Genomic DNA, 22,448 nt, shown 5'->3' on the forward strand with positions numbered 1-22,448 from the left:
TTTGCATATTCTCCCCGTGTCTGCATGGGTTTCCTCCAGGTACTCCGATTTCCTCCCACAGTCCAAAGATGAGCGGGTTAAGTAAATTGCCCCTTAGCATCCCGCGATGCATAGGTTAGAGGGATTAGCGGGGTAAATATGTGGTGTGATGGGGATAGGGCCTGGGTGGGATTGTTGTCGGTGCAGACTCGATGGGTCGAATGGCCTTCTTCTGCACTGTAGGGATTCTATGAAACTCTATGATTCTATGAATCTAATGATGTGGAGATGCCGGCGTTGGACTGGGGTAAACACAGTAAGAGTTTTAACAACACCAGGTTAAAGTCCAACAGGTTTATTTGGTACCAAATGCCATTAGCTTTCGGAGCGCTGCTCCTTTGTCAGATGGAGTGGATATCTGCTCTCAAACAGGGTATACAGAGACACAAAATCAAGTTACAGAGTACTGATTAGAATGTGAATCTCTACAGCCAACCAGGTCTTAAAGAGACAGACAATGTGAGTTCTCCAAGGCGGCCTTCACGACACACGACAGCGCAGAGTCGCTGAGCAGAAACTGATAGCCAAGTTCCGCACACATGAGGATGGCCTAAACCGGGATCTTGGGTTTATGTCACACTATAAGTAACCCCCACAGCTTGCCCCCTGGACTTGCAGAATCTCACTGTCCTGTCTGGAGACAATGCACATCTCTTTAACCTGTGCTTAATGCTCCCTCCACTGTTAAAACTCTTACTCTATGAATCTAATACAGCTCTCCATCATAAACCTTTGATTGTGAAAAAGAAATCTCATGCATGAAACCCAATCAACACTTTTAAGTCTCCTCAAGTGGTTAATCTCTTATAAAAATAAACATATTTCTGTTCAAGTCCCCTACCAAAGACTGTTTAAAACTGTCAATCAAATTGTGAACTCAGCACTCCCTGCTGAGGTGATTGTAGTTTTTGAAACTCAGCTAAGCATTCAGAATGACATAATAATAATAGCTCATGAGAAATGTCAACAAAGCAATCTATTGAAACTGCATGAACTGATAATAATTTATATTCCAAACTAAACCTGGAATATAATAATAGCTCATGAGAAATGTCAACAAAGCAATCTATTGAAACTGCATGAACTGATAATAATTTATATTCCAAACTAAACCTGTCTCGGGGGCAGGGAATTCATATGGTGTTCGTGGAAGTGGAAATGACTAGGGTTGGGAAGCATTTTCCGATCAGGGCCATTGTGATCTCCTGGACTCGTTTCGATCGCCTCAGGGGGTCGGAGAGGAATTTCCCAGATTTTTTTTTTCCCCATATTGGCCCTGGGGTTTTTCACTCTGGGTTTTCGCCTCTCCCTGGAGATCACATGGTCTGGAATGGGGAGGTGGGGGTGAGTTAATAGGTTGTAATGAACAAAGCATCGTAGCTGTGAGGGACAGCTCGGTGGATAGGATATTGGTATGTAGATAGGCTGGGAAATTGGGCGGGGATCCTGGATTCAGGATTCAATCCTGGACCGGGGAGCGGCGCGGGCTTGGAGGGCCGAAGGGCCTGTTCCTGTGCTGTATTGTTCTTTGTTCTTTGTTCTTAAACCAGATTACCTGCCAATCAAAGCAGTCCAATAGATGGTGCTTTTTTTAACTCTCACTGACAGCTTCAACAAGTTTTTTTTCATGTTTAAGGAGCTGGGGATTTAAAAGGCTAGAGATCATGACACTTCAACAAGTATTATCTGTCCTGTCCAGCAAGAGTGTTTGCATCTACTCCATCAATTTGAGGCTCTGACATTGTGAGTCAATACCCTTCGAACAGTCAAAATGGGGTGTGTTTGAACTCAGCACTGAGTTCAGTTGCTGAGTTCAGGATTCTCGCCTGTGGGAAACACAGCCACCCCTTTCTCCTGCTGCAAAAATTGTAACTGATGGAAATGGGGATGGCCTATGCACATCTAGGTGGCACCCCCACCCCCCCCACCCCATTTTTAGTGGTCCAAGAATTAATTCCAACTCAATGAAAATCCAGCCCATAGTCTCCATTAAGGCAGCTTCTAGGGTATCAGTATTATGAATGTTTAAGGCTATTTCTCAACGTACCTTATCCCGCTTTATGCCAATTATGGAACAACGATGATAGAGATCTCGGAACAGTTCTGTTGCTCATCCTGGAGGGCGTAGATAAAAATTAGGTCCAATGTCCCAAGCTGCCATTGCCAAGAAACCTCACCGGCTGAAGCAGAACAGAGGAGGAAATGGCACAAATCTGTTTTCCCAACCTTCCGCTCCTCTACCCCGATTACTTGCTAAGTTCTTCCAGCACAATAGACCAGTGAGTAGGCCCTCATTTCTGTCAAAACAATGGTGATACTGATGGCGCACATAGTTATTCATGTGCAAATACAACACAAAATTCAAGTATTATTTTCATGAACATGGTGTTTGGCAGACTGCCTCACTATTCCAATGAATTGAGCAATAGGAAGCTCCTGTGGTTGCACAGCAGATACAAACTAAATGAGCCATAGAAAGGAAAATTTTGCCATTTCATGACAACATGTTCTACCATACTATTCAATTCAATACATTTTATTCTCTTCATGGAACTTCACTACAGATACAATTGCTTATGCATAAGAAACAAGAAAGTAAGAAAATGTAGTAACTTGTGTCACTACAGTGCAGCACGAGCATCACAACCAAAAAGAATTAAAAAAATAAAGATAGAAAAAGAGTCTCTTCAGCACAGGAACATCCAATAATTACATTTAAATTGGTGATGTGACTGTGTCCTCTCGATCATCTTTTATACCAGGCATTGAAGGTGTATTAAGGGGAATGGAAATTAGGCAAATTCAAAGTTTTTGGAAGTTCCCTGATTCTGGATAGTTATTTGGCAGACACTCAGACAGCCTCAGTATCCTGCCATCTCTCTATTACGAAAAGGTTCCAGGCCAAGGACACCATCTACATTTGCTGACACAACCCACTCCTGTACAGAGTTATTCTGACCCAAAGGTCCCCTGCATTAGTGGCTCAAACACAGCGACTCTCAACTTTTAGGCCATGCACTCTCAGGTCTGGTGCTAGCTGAAGAACTGACCCAGGGAACCAGGGTATTAGAAAGATGACTGATACATCTGGCTTCCCATGACACTTGGTGCAGTCAAGCCAAACCAAGCTACTCTGGCACGGCTGACCGCAGTACCGGAACACCATCTCCCCGTCCGAATGAATCCTTCTTTCAAATCATCACCATCTTGTTGGTTGGTTCTATCAATTTTAATATTAACAGTATCATAAATATTACTTACAACCATTCAACTGCCCTGGCCCTGGCCCTTAATTATTATGGGTCTCATCAGGTTTTAACTGTTGCTAGAGATTTGTTATTTTATATTTATCTTTCATTAACTTTGTCTTCGCGTTTCTTTTTTTTTCTCTCTTTTTCCCTCTCTTCATTTCACTTTCTGCACCTGATTTGACATTGAATTTATTAAGTTTTAAAATTTAAAGTTAAAGTCTATTAATTAGTGTCACAAGTAGGCTTACATTAACACTGCAGTGCAGTTACTATGAAAATCCCCTAGTCGCCACATTTCAGCACCTGTTCGGGTACACTGAGGGAAAATTTAGCATGGCCAGTGCACCTAACCAGCACATCTTTTGGACTGTGGGAGGAAACTGGAGCACCCGGAGGAAACCCACACAGACACGGCGGGAAACGTGTAGACTCCGCACAGACAGTGACCCAAGCCAGAAATTGAACCTGGGTCCCTGGCACTGTGAGGCAGCAGTGCTAACCATTGGGCCACTGTGCTGCCCCATTCTAACTTGTAATTCCTTGTTTAGACCTTGTGCTGTTGATTTCAGAATATTTCGGTCTGATTGGTTCTGAAGGCACACTTGCTTGTCCAGACACCCTGTAGAGGATGTTGCGCTTCCAGTAACTTCTGGGGAAAGGCAAGCTTATTGAAAGACAAGTGCCATTCTATGACCTTCAGGAATTTTGGCCCATTTTGTTCATATTAAATGTAAAACCACAGCAAAGCTATTCAATAATAGGACAATCCAGTGAAAACCTTGTTTGAGCCTGGTTTTAGCAGTATTGCCACCTGACTTACTGTTACAGTGGTGCGGTTGGGCTGTTGTCAGCAGCAGTGCTGCAAGGTAAATGAACCTTCAAGACTGAAGCTCTGAAGAAACCTGATAATGGCAATGAACCAAATGTGGAAGTTGTTCAGTATCAAGGAAGTACTTGAGAAAACAAGATTACATTGGCATGAAGCTTTGTAGTCATAACAACCTCTGACTTCAGCTATTTCTTAACCAATCCAGATTCAGCAAGGTCATCTAAAGAACAATTTTGTTTCAATTGCACTATTCATGCTAACAGTTACAGAATGACTAAGGCATATTTTAAACCTCATGACAGGTTAATCATTAATAAAGCCATTTATAACGTACAAACTCGAGATTTAGAAGAAAAGCAAGTTATGTGTACATAAAGCTTATATTTTTGAATAAGGAAACGGTGTTGCTTTTCACTTTACATTGATAATACTCCAGGAAAGTAACATAGTTGTACCATCACATTAAGAATGACAGAGAAATCTTAGATTTTACTTTTAAGCGATGATTTGAACTGTTTCCATTCTGGGGTCAGTAGGTTGTGCAATATATTGGAACATCAGCAATCACCGTACCATGCAGTGATGGTAAATGGGTTCAGCCTGTAGTACTCTACTTGGTAAGCAATGAATTGCAATATTCTGCCACTGGGGAGCCTAACTGAGCTTTTCAATTTCTCCAATTCTTCTCACAAGCCAAAAACCCTGCTGACAATATCAGCAAACAGAGGATTAATGCATAGGGGTCAATGCAATTGCCCGAGCACTGTGCCTCCAGCATCAATACTGCTCAGGTGTTATGTGTGGATGAAGTTAGTTCAGCTTGTTTCTATAAAGTACTGGAACTGTGTGCTTGTCTGACATGAAGCAACTGGGTGGCCAGTACAGTGTTGTTGCACTCCAACAGCTTGTGAAGGGAATGCTGTTGCATGGTATGTACTGGGCACTTTCTCAGGAATGGGGAAGGGCCGTGTGGCTTATGGGGTAGGGAGGCAAAGGAACCAGTGAGCAAAGCTGCCAGGGGGAAAGGGGCAGAAATGATCAAATACTTTTTTAAAAGAACAGCATGGATGGGCACCATGCTGATAATGCCCTAACTGGGTGCCCAAACCTCAGCGTTGTTAGACTGAGCCTAATTTCCCTCTCCCTCCTCTCCATTCCTGCCAATTTTATGCTAGTACTGCGTCCCGTGCTCTTAGGGAATATTGAGTGATGGGATTAAGTTGATTTTTCAGTGTATTTTTCCCAGAACCTTTTATTTGAGTCTCTCCAATTAATTTCTGGCCCACCACAGTAGTAAAATGGCTCTTAGCAAAGTCATAAATGAATATAGTCACAGGCATCATAGCACCTGCACTGAAGATAGAAAAGGCATTATTGGGTGGAGATGTTGTTAGCATTGTGGATCAGAGTTCAAGTGTTAAATGAATTAATAGCTGGGTTTTTCTAGGTAATTAGAGTAGGATTGTGGTTATGTTGTTGGATAATCCTGTGGTCTGACGTATCCCTCACTCTGCCATTACCATCAAACCAGGTGACGAACTTTGAGTGTGGAAATGCGTGCCCAGAGCAGCATTAGGTATACCTCAAAATAAAATGTCAATCTGGTGAAACCTCAACATGGGACTACATGCATGTTAAGCAGCAGAAGGAGCGTGTTATATACAGAGCAAAGCGATCTTGCAACAATTGATCAATTAAAGTTCCTCAGTTGTGCTACACCCAGTTTTGAATGGTGAAAGAAAATTGAACAAGAAAAAAGAGGAGGAGGCTTCATGAACATCCCCATTGTCAATGATGAGAGAGCCCAGCACCTGAGTGCAAAAGACAAAGCTATAGAATTTACCACCATCTTTAGCCAGAAGTGCTAAATGGTTTGGTTCATTCCAAATGATATCAAGAAACAACCGAGTACATGAGTACAACAAAGGACCCCAACAACATTTTGCATAGAGTGTTGAGTACGCGTGTTCCCAAAACGGTAGCATCTCCATTCAAGCTGTTTCTGTATAGTGCTTAGTGGTAGGAGCGTGGATGGGGCAAAGTTTGTAAGAAGCATCCAGGAGGGCTTCTTGAAATTGGATGTCGATAGTCCAATCAGGGAAGGGGCCGTACTGGAGCTGGTATTGGGGAATGGCCAGGTGGTTGACGTTTCAGTAGGGAAGCAGTCCGGGAACAGTAACCACACAATTCAGTAAGCTTTAAGATGCTGATGGATAAAGATAAGTGTAGTCTGTAGTCCTCAAGTGAAGGTGCTAAATTGGGGGAAGGTTAATTACAACAATATTAGGCAGGAGCTGAAGAATGTAGATTGGGGGCAGATGTTTGAGGGCAAATCAACATCTGGCATCTGGCAAGTGTAAGTTAATAGGGATTCAGGACCGGCACATTCCCGTAAAGATGAAGGATAAGTATGGCAAGTTTTGGGAACCTTGGATAACGAAGATATTGTGAGTCTAGTCACAGAGGAAAAGGAAGCATTTGTCGAGGCTACTAGGCTGGGAACACACAAAGCAAGTGTGGAATACAAGGAAAGTAGAAAGAAACTTAAGCAAGGAGTAAGGAGGGCTAAAAGGGGTCACAAAAAGTCATTGGCCAGCAGGATTAAGGAAAATCCCAAGGCTTTTTATACATATATAAAGAGCAAGAGGATAGCCAGGGAGAGGTTTGCCCATTCAGGGACAGGGGAGGGAATCTATGCATGGAGCCAGGGGAAATGGGCGAGGTATTAAATGAGTACTTTGCGTCAGCATTCACCAAAGAGAAGGACGTGGTGGATGATGTGTTTGGGAAAAGATGTGTAGATAGTTTGAGTCACGTTGTGATCAAAAAGGAGGAGATATTGGGATTCTTGAGAAACATTAAGGTAGACAAGTCCCCAGGGCCTGATGGGATCATAGAAATCATAGAAACCCTACAGCACAGAAAGAGGCCATTCGGCCCATCGAGTCTGCACCGACCATAATCCCACCCAGGCCCTACCCCCATACCCCTACATATTGTACCCACTAATCCCTCTAACCTACGCATCTCAGGACACTAAGGACAATTTTAGCATGGCCAATCAACCGAACCCGCACATCTTTAGACAGTGGGAGGAAACCGGAGCACCCGGAGGAAACCCACGCAGACACGAGGAGAATGTGCAAACTCCACACAGACAGTGACCCGAGCCGGGAATCGAACCCAGGTCCCTGGAGCTGTGAAGCAGCAGTGCTAACCACTGTGCTACCGTGCCACCCCAGGCAAGGGAGGGAGTGCTGGGGCCTTGGGTGAAATCTTTGTATCCTCACTGGCTACAGGGGAGGTCCCAAAGGATTGAAGAATAGCCAATGTTGTTCCTTTGTTTAAGAAGGGTAGCAAGAATAGTCCAGGTAATTATAGGCCGGTGAGCCTTACGTCAGTGGTAGGGAAATTATTGGAGAGGATGCTTCGAGACAGGATTTACTCCCACTTGGAAATAACTGGACGTATTAGCAAGAGGCAACATGGTTTTGTGAAGGGGAGGCCGTGTCTCACTAACTACATTGAGTTTTTTGAGGAAGTGATGAAGATGATTGATGAGGGTAGGGCAGTAGGGCTACAACTTTCACCAACTTTTACAGAAGCGCCATAGAAAGCATTCTTTCTGGCTGTATCACAGCTTGGTATGGCTCCTGCTCTGCCCAAGACTGCAAAAACTACAAAAGGTCATGAATGTAGCCTAATCCATCACGCCAACCAGCCTCCCATCCATTGACTCTGTCTACACTTCCTGCTGCCTCGGCAAAGCAGCCAGCATAATTAAGGACCCCACGCACCCTGGATGTTCTTCTTCCACCTTCTTCCGTCGGGAAAAAGATACAGAAGTCTGAGGCCATGTACCAACCGGCTCAAGAACAGCTTCTTCCCTGCTGCTGTCAGACTTTTGAATTGACCAACCTTGCATTAAGTTGATCTTTCTCTGCACCCTAACTATGATTGTAACACTACATTCTGCACTCTCTCGTTTCCTTCTCTATGAACGGTATGCTTTGTCTCTATAGCACGGAATAAACAATACTTTTCACTGTATGCTAATACATGTGACAATAATAAATCAAATCAAATCAAAATCAAATCAATGGATGTTGTCTACATGGACTTCAGAAAGGCCTTTGACAAGGTTCCTCATGGCAGACTGGTGCAGAAGATGAAGTTGCATAGGATCAAAAGTGAGCTGACATGGTGGATACAGAACTGGCTCGGTCATAGTAGATAGAGGGTAGCAGTAAAAGGGTGCGTTTCTGAATGAGGGCAGTGACAAGTGGCGTTCCTCAGGGATCAGTGCTGGGACCTTTGCTGTTTGTAATATATATAAATGATTTGGAGGAAAATGTAACTCGTTTGATTAGTAGGTTTGCGGACAACACAAAGGTTGGTGGATTTGCGGATAGCGATGAAGACCATCAGAGGATACAGCAGGATATAGACCGGTTGGAGACTTGGGCGGAGAGATGGCAGATGGAGTTTAATCTGGACAAAGGTGAGGTAATGCATTTTGGAAGGTCTAATACAGATAGGAAAATACAGTAAATGGCAGAACCTTTAAAAATATTGATAGACAGTAGGATCTGGGCGTACAGGTACACAGGTCACTGAAAGTGGCAACGCAGGTGGAGAATGTAGTCAAGAAGGCATACGGCATGCTTGCTGAGGCATTGAGTTTATAAATTGGCAAGTCATGTTGCAGCTTTATAGAACCTTAGTTCGGCCGCACTTGGTATATAGTGTTCAATTCTGGTCACCACACTACCAGAAGGATGTGGAGGCTTTGGAGAAGGTACAGAAAAGATCTATCAGGATGTTGCCTGGTATGGAGGGCATTAGCTATGAGGAGAGGTTGGAGAAACGTGGTTTGTTCTCACTGGAACCACGGAGGTTGAGGGGGCGACCTGATAGAAGTCTACAAGATTGAGGGGCATGGACAGAGTGGATAGTCAGAAGCTTTTTCCCAGGGGTGAAAGAGTCACTTACTAGGGGGCATAGGTTTAAGGTGCGAGGAGAAAGGTTTAAAGGAGATATATGAGGCAAGATTTTTACACAGAGGGTGGTGGGTGCCTGGAACCCACTGCCAAGGGAGGTTGTGGAGGCAGAAACAATAGCGACTTTTAAGGGGCGTCTTGACAAATACATGAATAGGATGGGAATAGAGGGATATGGTCCCCAGAAGGGCAGGCGGTTTCAGTTCAGTCAGACAGCATGGTTGGTGCAGGCTTGGTGGGCCGAAGGGCCAGTTCCTGTGCTGTAATTTTCTTTGTTCTTTGTTCTTTGTATAGCTACAATGCTGGTATCTACTTGACAATATGGAAAACTGCCCAGGTATGATTTGTCTGCAAAAGCAGGACACCATTCCATTTGTCTACTCATCAGCAAAGTGATGGAAGAGATCATTGATGGTCCTATCAAGTGGTGTTTGACTCAGCAATAACCACCTCATTTAGCTCAGTGTGGGTTTTGCGAGGACCATTAGGCTTCAGAACTCATTACAGCCTGAGGAAAACTTGGACAAAATAGTTGAATTCCAACTCTTAATATCAAGGCAGCATTTGACAGAGTGTGGCATCAAGGGGCCTGAGTAAATTAATTATAAGGAACTGGGGAAAACTCTCCCCTGACTGAAGTCATACTTAGCACAAAGGGAGATGGTTATGATTATTGGAGGTCAATCATCTCAGTCCCAGGATATCAGTGCAGGAGTCCCTAAGCTCCAACTAGTTTTCAGGTGCTCCACTCCATCAATAAAGGAGATAGACATCGACTTCAGGAAGCGTAGTGGAGAACATGCCCCTGTCTACCTCAACAGTGATGAAGTGGAGATGGTCAAGAGCTTCAAGTTTCTAGGTATTCAGATCACCAACAACATGTCCTGGTCCCTCCACGCCAATGCTATAGTTAAGAAAGCCCTCCAACAGCTCTACTTTCTCAGAAGGCTAAGGAAATTCGGCATGTCCACTACGACTCTCACCAATTTTTACAGATGCACCATAGAAAGCATCCTTTCCCAGTGTATCACAGCTTGGTACAGCTCCTGCTCTGACCAAGACCGCAAGAAACTACAAAGGGTGGTGAATGTAGCCCAGTCCATCACGCAAACCAGCCTCCCATCCATTGACTCCGTCTATATTTCGCATTGCCTCCGGAAAGCAGCCAGCTTAATCAAGAACCCATGCACCCCGAACATACTCTCTTCCACCTTCTTCCGTTGGGAAACAGATACAAAACTCTGAAAATATGTACTAACCGACTCAAGAACAGCTTCTTTCATGCTGCCATCAGACATTTGAATGGTCCTATCATATTTTAGGCTGATCTTTCTCTTCACCCTATCTGTAAATGCAAGACTATATTCTGCTCCCTATCCTTTCCTTCTCCCTATTTACTCTATGAATGGTACGCTTTGTCCATACAATGTGCAAGAAACAATATTTTTCACTGTATTCCGATACATGTGACAATAATAAATCAAGTCAAATCATAATTACACAAGTGGGGATCTCACTAACAATTGTTCGAAGTTCAGTACTATTTGCATTTCCTCAGATATTGAAGCAATCCATGCTTACGTCAGAAAGACCTGAACATCATGCTTGGGTTGATAAGCTCCAGTGCCAGGCAAGGATCATCTCTCACAAAAGAGAGTCTAACCAGTTTACCTTGACATCATTCATATTGTCGATTCCTCCAGCATCAATATCCTGGGAGTTACCATTGACCAGAAACTTAACTGGACCAGCTAGATAATACAGTGACTACAAAAGCAGATCAGAGGTTGGGTATTCGGCAACAAGTATCTCACCTGCTGATTCCCCAAAGCCAGCCCACCATCCACAAGACATAAATCAGGAGTGTGAGGGAAGACTCTTTATTTTCCTGAACAGTGCAGCTCCAACAACATTTACCATGTACAAACTGCTCTGCAGAATCCTGCCAAGGCTTCTTTGACTGCACCTTCCAAAACCCACAACCTCCACCAGTTAGAAGGCCAAGGGCAACAAGAACATTGGAAAACCACTGCCTATAAATTTTCCTTCAAGGTCACACGCTTGGCTTTCTTGTGTCCTGACTTGGATAAGTATCCTGATCTGAATATCTATTGCCCTCATTGTTTCCTCATCTTCACTGTGTTAAAGTCCTTGAACTCCCTACCTAACAGCACTGCGGGAGCAACTATACCATTCAGACTGCAGCGGTTTAAAAAGGCAGCGCATTTCCACCTTCTCAAAGATAATTAGGGATGGACAATAAATGCTGGGCAATAAATGCCGGCCTTGCCTGTGATTCCCACAACCTATGAATGAAAAAAATAATAAGCGATGGTGAATTAAAGTTCATTTTGAGTTTCACTACATTTTTCACAGAGCTATTAAGTAAAAACATGGACCTGCCCTTAACTTTTATCATGGTTGAAGGCTGATATCAAACATGAGTTTTATGATTAATTAAAAGCATGATTTGGAGTTTGATCTTTAAACACAAGCACCATTAAATGATTCTACTCTTGGAAAATAGTGCCTCACTTTTGTGAACCTTGAGGTTTATGCAAATAACTATCTCCACTGAAAGTGCAGTGTTGCCCAAACATGTAACAGACCAGTTTAACAGTGGCTGTTGTCATTGCTTAGTTTCCTAAGTATTTTTTATAGACTGGACATAATTGGCAAATGTCTGGATGTAAGGAGGATTGAAGAGTGTGAAACAATTTTTAAAGTATTATCACTACTGGCACCCAAGGAGGAAATATTGTAGGGCTATGGGGAAAGGGCAGGGGTGTGGGGCTACTTGGGTTTCTCTTTCAGAGAACTTGCATGGATCTGACAGTGTCGCACTGATACCTCTGATGGTGTAGTACTGCCTTAGTATTGAAATGAAGTGCCAGCTGAGATTATGTGCTCAAGTCTCCAAAATGGGCTTGAATCCAGAAGCTTCTGACCCAGGAGGCAAACATGCTATTGCTTGAGCCAAGGCTGACACAACTCACACCTTGGCCTTTTTCCCCTTTCTTTCTTCATATATTCTTCTCCCTTTCAAAACCTCAGCTCTTTCCTCTCATTTCACCTCCAAAGTCCTCTTGTCTGCTGCCTGAATTCCTCACTGAAATATCTTCCTTTCTTTCTTCAACCTCTGCATCAGAAAGTACAGCATCCTTCACGATTTCAGTCTCCACTTTGACTCCCCTTGTCCTCGGTCCTCTGAATTCACTGCCCTTCTGTCCTCTGTAAACCTTTCTTTTGATGTAAATCCACCTCTTCCTCCACCTCATTTTAGTAATGTAGTAAACAATGAGGAAAATTGTCAGGCTTTAAGAGGATATGGACAGACTGGTGAAATGGGCAGCCAGATAGCTGAATACATCACTGCAGGAGTTCCTCAGGAGAGTGCCCTAGGCGCAACCATCTTCAGCTGCTTCATCAATAGCTTTCCTTCCATCATAAGGCCAGAATTATGGAAAGTGGGGATGTTCACTGATGATTGCACAATGTTCAGCCCCATTTGCAACTCCTCAGACTGAATCAATCCATGTTCAGATGCAGCAACACCTGGACAATATCCAGGCTTGGGCTGAAAATTGGAAAGTAACATTTGTGCCACATTAATGCCAGGCAATGACTATCTCCAACAAGAGAGAATCTAACTATCACCACTTGATATTCAAAGGCAATACCATCGCTGAATCTCCCACAATCAAAATTCTGGGGGTTACTATTGAGTAGAAACTCAACTGGACCAACTACATACTCACTGGCTACAAGAGCACATCACTTCCTAACTCCCAAAGTTGTCCATCATGTACAAGGCACAAGTCAAGAGTGTGATAGAATACTGGATGAGCACAGTTCCAAGAACATGAAGATCAACACCATCCATGACAAAGCAACTTGCTTCATTGACATCCCATTCACCACCTTCAATAATCACTCTCTCCACCACCGGTGCACAGTGGCAGTAGTGTTTACCATCTACAATATGCACTGCAGCAACTTGCCAAGGCACCTTAAACAATGCCTTCTACACCCCTGACCTCTACCACCTCAAAAGGCAAAGGTAGCTCACATTTGAGAATACCACCACCCTTAAGTTCCCCTCAAACAACACACCCTCCTGACTTGGAACTATATCATTGTTACTTAATTTTTGTAAAGAGCGGTGTACCATATATGGTGTACCTGCACCAGATGGGCTGCAGCAGTTTAAGAAGGTGACCCATAATCACCTTTTCAAGGGCAATAAGGACAGGGAATTTATTTTGGTCATACCAATGATGGCAATATTCCTTGAACAAATAAAAAAAAGCAAATCCTTCACCATTTCCTCACTCTGATAAAGTCTTTGCAATTGCACACTTGAATCCAAGGAGTAAAAACTTGAGTGTATCTGACATACAATTGGCCTAGCCATCCATTGCCAAGTTTGCCCTAATCAAGATCTATTGGGCCATGTTTTCTCCTGTAAAGTTCTAAGATCATCATGGAGAATATCTCTTGGCTACAAACCATCTCCTTAAATCCTCTCACAGAAACCATCTGTTCAGCTGCAAACCTTTCTTCCTTTGCCCAATAAAGCAAAGTTTCTGTCCACCTTCTTGTGAGCATGGGCAGAATTCTCTCATCTGAGACTAGGTCCTGTGGCAGGGATAGTGACGGTGAGTGCTTCCCCCTGCAGAGTGTGATGGGTGACCACACCATATCTTCTGTCCCCAGCATAATTGACTTTGCATCCGAAGGTTTTTGTGCTGTCTTCTGTGCAAGGCAGGTTTGATGGCGTGCGTCCCTCCATCATATCAGGGTGCCATATTTAAAAGGTGGTTGATGTCACTGTCTCACTGTTGAAGAAAGAAGTTGGACCTCCTGAAAAAAAGAAGACTCTGAAGCTGGAAGGTGGACCTCCATGATGAAACTGATGCTGGAAATTCCATAGTTTCTCACCTGATGAAAGAGCAGTGCTCCGAAGGCTCGTGATACCAAATAAACCTGTTGGACTTTAACCTGGTGTTGTGAGACTTCTTACAGTGCCCACCCCTGTCCAACTCCGGCATCTCCACATCATGGAAATTCCACATGATAGATACTCTCCCCCATTCCACTATAGTGGTGTTCCAGTGTCCAGGTTGCTGGCAGCTTCCACCCTATCTCCAAAAGCACTCACAGACTTTTTCAGGTAAGTACTGGCTTCTCAACGCCATTTTGGTCCAGCCATGTTCTGGATTGGTGTGCTTTCTTGCTGGTGTTGTGGAAAATCAGGATTGGGGGCAAGATTCTGGTGTCTGCATCCCATTTTGGGATGTAAATCGGCTTCACGCTGGCCTCCAGTGGGATTCCCAATCCATCATGGCAGGCAGTATTTGAAGATACTATTGTAATTTTACTTCAGGGCAAAAGCAATTTTTGGACCACCCATTGAATTCCACCTTCAGTCCCCCTCCTCCCCCCACCCCGTTTGATCCCATAGGCGAGGGATGGAAGAATTCAGTCCTTTGTGTTTTGCACTGATGTGCTAGGACTCCCCATCATTGAAAATTGGGATATTTGTGGAGCCTCCTCAATTATTTAATTGCCTATTGCCATTCTAGTGGTGTTCCGCAGGGCTCTGCATTGGGACCTCTGCTGTTTGTGATTTATATAAACGATCTGGAAGAAGGTGTAACTGGGGTGATCAGTAAGTTTGCGGACGACACGAAAATGGCTGGACTTGCAGATAGTGAGGAACATTGTCAGAGGCTACAGAAGGATATAGATAGGCTGGAAATTTGGGCAAAGAAATGGCAGATGGAGTTCAATCCAGATAAATGCGAAGTGATGCATTTTGGTAGAACTAACGTAGGGAGGAGCTATACAATAAATGGCAGAACCATAAAGGGTGTAGATACGCAGAGGGACCTGGGTGTGCAAATCCACAGATCCTTGAAGGTGACGTCACAGGTGGAGAAGGTAGTGAATAAGGCATATGGCATGCTTGCCTTTATAGGATGGGGCATAGAGTATAAAAGTTGGGGTCTGATGTTGCAGTTGTATAGAACGTTGGTTCGGCCGCATTTGGAATACTGCGCCAAGTTCTGGTCGCCACACTACTAGAAGGACGTGGAGGCTTTAGAGAGAGTGCAGAGAGGTTTACCAGGATGTTGCCTGGTATGGAAGGGCTTAGTTATGAGGAGAGATTGGGTAAACTGGGGTTGTTCTCACTGGAAAGACGGAGGATGAGGGGTGACCTAATAGAGGTGTATAAAATTATGAAAGGCATAGATAGGGTGAACGGTGGGAAGCTTTTGCCCAGGTCGGTGGTGACGTTCACGAGGGGTCATACGTTCAAGGTGACGGGGGGGAGGTTTAACACGGATATCAGAAGGACGTATTTTACACAGAGGGTGGTGGGGGCCTGGAATGCGCTGCCGGGCAAGGTGGTGGAGGCGGACACACTGGGAACGTTTAAGACTTATCTAGATAGCCACATGAACAGAGTGGGAATGGAGGGATACAAAAGAATGGTCTAGTTTGGACCAGGGAGCGGCGTGGGCTTGGAGGGCCGAAGGGCCTGTTCCTGTGCTGTATTGTTCTTTGTTTGTTTGTATTCATGACTGGATGTGGCTGGCCTGCAGATCATTGATTGTGAATCGCTTGGCTCTATTTATTGCTTCTTCAACTGTTTAGTATTTAGTCGTGAGTTAAATCTTTACCAGCTTGATGCTTTAATTTAGGTCTGCCGGGTGCTGCTTCTGGTGTGCATTCCTCATGGGACCAGGTACAGTCTTTGGATTAAATAAAAACAGAAAATGCTGGAAAAACTCAGCAGCTCAGGCAGCATCTATGGAGAGAGAAAGAGTTAATGGGGGGAATTCTATGGGCCCACTAGCTCCGACCATGAATCGCAAAGGCCTGGAGAATTGGGCATCGGCACAAAAATGGGTATTGTGCTGGGCACCAAACCCATCGCAATGCTCCCAGATCCCACCCCCCCCCCCCCCCCTCACATGCGAGGACCTGGTGTGTTGGACCCTAAGGGTTGAGGAAGTATCAGCAACCCCTCAGCAATGGGAGGCATCCTCCCCAACACCACCACCCCCGACTCCGACCCCCTCCCCCCCTCAGATATCCACACAGCCTTTTTTCCCCCTCAGACCCCCACAGAGATTCCTTTCCTTCCAAACTCCCAACAGCACTGCTCCCCCTCACAGAGCTGCCTGAAATCATCATGATGTGGAGATGCCGGCGTTGGACTGGGGTAAACACAGTAAGAAGTTTAACAACACCAGGTTAAAGTCCAACAGGTTTATTTGGTAGCAAAAGCCACACAAGCTTTCGGAGCTGCAAGCCGCTTCTTCAGGTGAGTGGCAAGATGTAAGTAGTGCAGTGCCACAGGGATCAGTGGCAATCTATTACAACGATTTGGATGAAGGGACCCAATGCATTGTAGTTAAAATTGACATCAAGATAGGTAGGAAACATAGAACATTACAGCGCATTTCAGGCCCTTCGGCCCTCGATGTTGCGCCGACCTGTGAAACCAATCTAATGCCCATCTAACCTACACTATTCCAATATCATGTATAGGCTTCACAGCCTATACATAGCTGTGAAGAGCAGGTATAGGGTCTGTAAGGGATATAGGCAGGGTAAATGAATGGGCAAAAAATCTGCCAGATGGAGTATAATGTAGGTACATGTCAACTTGTTCACTTTGGCAGGAAGAACAGAAAAGCAGTGAACAATTTAAATGGAGAAGGATTGCAGAGCTCAGTGGTACAGAAAGATTTAGATATCCTGGTACATGAATCAATGAAGTCAGTATGCAAATGGTTAGGAAGGCAAATGGAATGTTGGCATTTATTGCAAGAGGAATGGAATATATAATTGGGACGATTTACTGCAGTTGTACAGGACCTTGGTGAGACCACACTTTTTGTTTTATTCATTCATGGGATGAGTGTCATTGGCTGGGCAAGCATTTGTTACCCATCCTTGACTGTCTTTGAGAAGGTGGGGTGAGCTGCCTTGTTGAACCGCAGCAGTCCATGTGATGTAGGTGCATTCACAGTGCTGTTAGGGAGCGGATTCCAGGATTGTGACCCAGCAACAAGAAAGCAATGGTGGTATATTTCCAAGCCAAGATGGTGTGTGGCTTAAAGGGGAACTTGCATGTGGTGGTGTTCTCATGTATCTGCTGTCCTGGTTCTTCTAAATGGTAGTGCCCGTGTGTTAGGAAAGTGTTACCTAAGGAATCTTGGTGAGTTCCTGCAGTGCATCTTGGTAGATGGTACAGATTGTTGCCACCGTGCGTTTGTGGTGGAGGGAGTGGATGTTTATGGATGGTGTGTTAATCAAAGTGGGCTGTTTTGTCCTGGATGGTGTCCAGCTTCTTGAGTGTTGCTGGAGCTGCACCTATCCCAGCAAGTAGAAAATATTCCATCACACTTCTGACTTGTGCCATTTAGATGATGGCCAGGCTTTGGGGACTCAGGAAGTGAGTTTCTCTCCACAGAATTCCTAGCCTTTGATCAATCCTTATAGCCACAGTATTTATATGATTGATCCAGTTCAGTTTCTGGTCAATGGTTACACCCATGATGTTGACAATGGGGGATTTAGTGATGCTATTGCCACTGAATGTCAAGGGATGATGATTAGATTCTCTCTAGTTGGAGATAGTCATTGCCTGGCACTTAAGTGGCATGTAATATTTGCACCAAATATTAGTCCAAGTCTAGATATTGTCCAGATCTTGCTGCATTTGTACATGGGCTGCTTCGGTATCTGAGGAGTCATGAATGAAACTGAACATTGTGCAGTCATCAATGAACATGACCTTATAATGAAAGGAAGACCATTGATGAAGGAGTTGAAGATGAACACTACCCTGAGGAAATCTGCAATGGTGTCCTGGAACTGAGATGATTGATCTTCAACAAACAACCATCTTCCTTTGTGCAGAGTTATAGAACATAGAACATAGAACATTACAGCGCATAGGCCCTTCGGCCCTCGATGTTGCGCCGACCAGTGAAACCAATCTAAAGCCCCTCAAATCTACACTATTCCAATATCATCCATATGTTTATCCAATAACCATTTGAATGCTCTTAATGTTGACGAGTCCACTACTGCTGCAGGCAGGGCATTTCACGCCCTTACTACTCTCTGAGTAAAGAACCTACCACTAACATCTGTCCTATATCTCTCACCCCTCAATTTAAAGCTATGTTCCCTCGTGTTAGCCATCACCATCCGAGGAAAAAGGCTCTCACTATCCACCCTCTCTAATCCTCTGATCATCTTGTATGCCTCTATTAAGTCACCTCTTAACCTTCTTCTCTCTAACGAAAACAACCTCAAGTCCCTCAGCCTTTCCTCATACGATCTTCCCACCCTACCAGACAACATCCTGGTAAAATCTCCTCTGCACCCTTTCCAACACTTCCACATCTTTCCTATAATGCGGTGACCAGAACTGTACGCAATACTCCAAGTGCGGCCGCACCAGAGTTTTGTACAGTTGCAGCATGACCTCCTGGCTCCGAAACTCAATCCCCCTACCAATAAAAGCTAACACACCGTATGCCTTCTTAACAACCTTATCAACCTGGGTGCCAACTTTCAGGGATCTATGCACATTGACACCCAGATCCCTCTGTTCATCCACACTACCAAATATCTTACCATTAGCCCAGTACTCTGTATTCCTGTTACTCCTTCCAAAGTGAATCACCTCACACTTTTCCGCATTAAACTCCATTTGCCACCTCTCAGCCCAGTTCTGCAGCTTATCTATGTCCCTCTGTAACCTGCCACTTCCCTCCGCACTGTCTACAACTCCACTGACTTTAGTGTCATCTGCAAATTTTCTAATCCATCCTTCTACGCCCTCATCCAGGTCATTTATAAAAATGACAAACAGCAGTGGCCCCAAAACAGATCCTTGCGGTTCACCACCAGTAACTGAACTCCAGGATGAATATTTCCCATCAACCACCACCCTCTGTTTTCTTACAGGTAGCCAATTCCTGATCCAAACCACTAAATCACCCTCAATCCCAAGTGTCCGTATTTTCTGCAATCGCTTACCATGGGGAACCTTATCAAACGCAGGTTATGTCTCTAACTTGTGGAGTTCTCCCCCTGATTCCCATTGACTCTAGTTTTGCTTGGGCTCCTTGATGCCACCCTCAGTAAAATGCTGCCTTGATATCAAGGGCAGTCACTCTCACCTCTAGAGTTTAGCTTTTCTGTCCCTGTTTGAACCAAGGTTGTAATGAGATCAGGAGCTGAGAGATCTGGAGTAATTTGTGCAGTTTTGGTCTCCTTATTTAAAAAAAAGACAATCGCTTTAGCAACAGTTCAGGGAAGGTTCGGTGGCTTCAGTCTTGGGATGAGAGGGTTGTCCTATCAAGAATGATTGAAAGATTAGGCCTATACCCATTGAAATTGAGAAAAATGAGAGGTGATCTTATTGAAACGTAAGATCCTGGGCGACTTGATAAGGCAGAAAGCCAGAGGATGTTTCCTCTTGTGGGGGAAGGGCAAAACTGGGGGACATGCTTAAAGTAAGAGGGCTCTCTTTTAAGACAGAGATGAGAAGAAACATTTTCTCCTAAATGGTCACTGACGTGTGGAATTCTCTGCCCCAGAATGTAATAGAGGCTGCACCTTTGAATTTATTATTGTTGGGAGGTGGGAATGTGGAGTTGAGGTTAGAATCAGATCAGCCATTCCCTCTCTCTGCTCTTTACAAGACAATTATTCTAGCCTAAATCCTCCATGTTCTTTCCCCTTCCTATCTGTATAAACCATGCAGTGCGACCAAAACCCTCCCTCAACTATCCAAATCCTCTGACTCTAGCCTCATGTGCCCCTTCCTTATTTCATTGTACTGTCAGTACAATAAAATAGGACCACCCCGCTCTCTGCAATAAGCACTATAAACTCTTCCATCTTTGCCTCTTCTTTCAGACTATCCAGAATTGACCCAAACAGTTTGCTGTTGCTCATCATCTTTTTTTCGAATGTCCATTTCCCTTTTGCCCCAGAGGCATTTTCAGACATTTTTTTACATTAAAGGCTATATAAATGCACCTTCTTATTGTTGTTGTTATTGTTGCTTTTTAAATTATTTCTTTGTAAACAAATCAGACATGGCCTAAATTTGATTCTGGATTAAGTGTGCACTCAATAAGCAGCATTTCGAGTTTTCTTCCATGGTCCAGGTGTTGATTTGCTGGAAGTTTGCAGTTGTCTGAAGATAAATTATTTTAATTCAAGATATTTCCTGTTAGACTACAGAAGCATCACTCATGAAATGGAGTCAATACAGAACTCAAATTTAATCTGTGTTCCCCCTGTTTGATAATGATATATTCCCACAACTTAATACTTCAGTTGCAAAGACCAAGAAACTGCATCTGTCTGGTATTGTATGTAACAGCCACATCAGCTATGGCTCAGTGGATAGCTCTTCTCCATTTGCGTCAGAAGTTGATGGTTCAAGTCCCACTCTAGTGAGTAGAATATAAAAACTTGGCTGACACTCTAATGGAGTCTGGTATTGATAGAGTGATGCCTTTTCAAAAAGATGTTGAATTAAACCTCTGCATGCTCTCTCAGGTAAAAGTTCCTACAGTGTGGCTTTAAATAAGGGCAATCAGTGCTCCTCAATATTCTGGTCGACATTTATTCACAGTAAGAGTTTTAACAACACCAGGTTAAAGTCCAACAGGTTTAGTTGGTAGCAAATACCATTAGCTTTCGGAGCACTGCTCCTTCGTCAGATGGAGTGGAAATCTGCTCTCAAACAGTGCAAACAGACACAAAATCAAGTTACAGAATACTGATTAGAATGCGAATCTCTACAGCCAACCAGGTCTTAAAGATACAGACAATGTGAGTGGAGGGAGCAATAAGCACAGGTTAAAGAGATGTGTATTGTCTCCAGACAGGACAGCCAGTGAGATTCTGCAAGTCCAGGAGGCATCACCGACATTTATTCAACAATGCTAACATAGATTACCTGGTTTTGTGGAATTGTGCTGTGTGCAAATTGACAGCTGTGGGTTACTATTTTACAAAGAACAAAGAACAAAGAACAATACAGCACAGGAACAGGCCCTTCGGCCCTCCAAGCCCGCGCCGCTCCCCGGTCCAGGATTGAATCCTGAATCCAGGATCCCCACCCAATTTTCCAGCCTATCTACATACCAATATCCTATCCACCGAGCTGTCCCTCACAGCTACGATGCTTTGTTCATTACAACCTATTAACTTACCCCCACCCCCCCATTCCAGACCATGTGATCTCCAGGGAGAGGCGAAAACCCAGAGTGAAAAACCCCAGGGCCAATATGGGGAAAATAAATCTGGGAAATTCCTCTCCGACCCCCTGAGGCGATCGAAACGAGTCCAGGAGATCACAATGGCCCCGATCGGAAAATGCTTCCCAACCCTAGTCATTTCCACTTCCACGAACATCATATGAATCCCCTGCCCCCGAGACAGGTTCCCAACTATCCGCAGTCTCACTCTGTACTGGCACCAGCAAGATGATCGTAGAATGAAGCCTTGAAACGAGAAACCAGGAACAATTAGCCCGCGCCGCTCCCTGGTCCAAACTAGATCACTCTTTTGTATCCCTCCATTCCCACTCCGTTCATATAGCTGTCTAGATAAGTCTTAAACGTTCCCAGTGTGTCCGCCTCCACCACCTTGCCCGGCAACACATTCCAGGCCCCCACGACCCTCTGTGTGAAATATGTCCTTCTGATATCTGTGTTAAACCTCCCCCCCTTCACCTTGAACCTATGACCCCTCGTGAACGTCACCACCGACCCGGGGAAAAGCTTCCCACCGTTCACCCTATCTATGCCTTTCATAATTTTATACACCTCTATTAAGTCTCCCCTCATCCTCCGTCTTTCCAAGGAGAACAACCCCAGTTTCCCCAATCTCTCCTCATAACCAAGCCCCTCCATACCAGGCAACATCCTGGTAAACCTCCTCTGTACTCTCTCCAAAGCCTCCACGTCCTCCTTTACGATGTGGAGATGCCGGCGTTGGACTGGTGTAAACAAAGTAAGAGTTGGGCTTTAACCTGGTGTTCTTAAAACTCTTACTGTTACTATTTTACAACAGTGGCCAGGTTGTAAAATGCATTGTGAAAGATGCTGTACAAACATTTGCTTCTTGTTTAAAAACAGAGGTCCTAAAATTGCTCAGCTGCTCTGGCAGTTCCCAACCTTACCAAAAAGCTGCTTTTAGTCGTTGGGATTGATCCTCAATGCATCGAGAGCAGGTTTGGAGCACAAGATTCCTAATCCTGGGTGTTCCCACATCCCC

At 44.3% G+C, this 22,448-nt stretch overlaps 1 protein-coding gene across 1 annotated transcript in view; it reads left to right on the forward strand.

Annotated features, from left to right (window-relative positions):
- The window catches only part of n4bp2 (NEDD4 binding protein 2), a 384,372-nt gene that overhangs the window by 274,915 nt on the left and 87,009 nt on the right, over positions 1-22,448 (forward strand). The window lies entirely within an intron of this gene.

The sequence above is a fragment of the Mustelus asterias genome, chromosome 1, assembly GCF_964213995.1.
Source record: "Mustelus asterias chromosome 1, sMusAst1.hap1.1, whole genome shotgun sequence".
Lineage (NCBI taxonomy): Eukaryota > Metazoa > Chordata > Chondrichthyes > Carcharhiniformes > Triakidae > Mustelus > Mustelus asterias.